The following is a 928-nucleotide window of genomic DNA, read 5'->3' as shown; positions in this document are numbered from 1 at the left end:
TTTGTCAAATAAACATCAGCAAACAATTATTTTATAATTTTATGTTATGATAAGTATAAAATAAAGACATACATAGGCAAATGAATACTCTTCCATATGAGCCATTTTTTCTAGCATTTTCTAAGCACTCTGACCTTTAATGAACATTCAATATTTTATATGAATATACTTTAATTTTTCATTCAGTTTGAGAATCTAAATATATATAATTATAAGGAAGAACACACTATCACTTAATTAAATTATATATTCCTTCAAGGAAAAGATGAGATTAGGTAATGCAAATAATTGACATATCAATGTAAATTTTGAGAACAAGTACAAAAAATTCTCTTTATAATAAACATCTCATCAATATTTTTATTACCTTCTGTTGTATTTTCCTCCTTTCTATAAGAAGAGTATTTATTTATTATAGTTGGCTACCCTATTAAAAATTATCTCAGGGTGTGCTCAGAGCAGGGAGTCTGAAGAAATGGCTTGTCTGTTTACAACACACCCAACAGGAATCTGGGTTCATTGTGACAAGGGGCACAAAGCTTGTGGCCTTCCTATGAACAAATACCCAACACATATCCCCCTTCAGCTCCACGTGGCTGCTGGGCAGGACTGAGTACTGGAAGGAAATCTACAGTATTTAATGGGGGAGTTTGCCACCTAGAGCCTGTCCAGTCCATGTGTGGGTGGGCCATGCGTGGTCTTATAGGCACAAAGGCTTTGAACCCCTCTCTTCAAGGAAAAAAGAAAAATAGATTCCAACTATATGTCATTCTGGAAAAGGCAAAACAATGGTGACAATAAAAAGATGAATGGTTGCCAGGAGTTTGGGGGGAGAGGGGAGATGAATACATAGAGTACAGAAGTTGTTTTTTTTTTTTTTTCTTTTTGCAGTATGCGGGCCTCTCACTGTTGTGGCCTCTCCCGTTGC

General features: G+C 35.5%; 1 non-coding gene across 1 annotated transcript; it reads left to right on the top strand.

Annotated features, from left to right (window-relative positions):
- Nucleotides 1–444: 444 nt before the first annotated feature.
- Nucleotides 445–574, top strand: LOC132491487 (small nucleolar RNA SNORA11). Its single transcript, XR_009532702.1, has one exon. It is a non-coding gene; the product is annotated as a small nucleolar RNA SNORA11 (small nucleolar RNA).
- Nucleotides 575–928: the final 354 nt, after the last annotated feature.

The sequence above is a fragment of the Mesoplodon densirostris genome, chromosome 5 (genome assembly GCF_025265405.1).
Source record: "Mesoplodon densirostris isolate mMesDen1 chromosome 5, mMesDen1 primary haplotype, whole genome shotgun sequence".
Classification (NCBI taxonomy): Eukaryota; Metazoa; Chordata; class Mammalia; order Artiodactyla; family Ziphiidae; genus Mesoplodon; species Mesoplodon densirostris.
The sequence above is the reverse complement of the archived record's forward strand: the minus strand, read 5'-3'. Positions and strand labels throughout refer to the sequence as shown.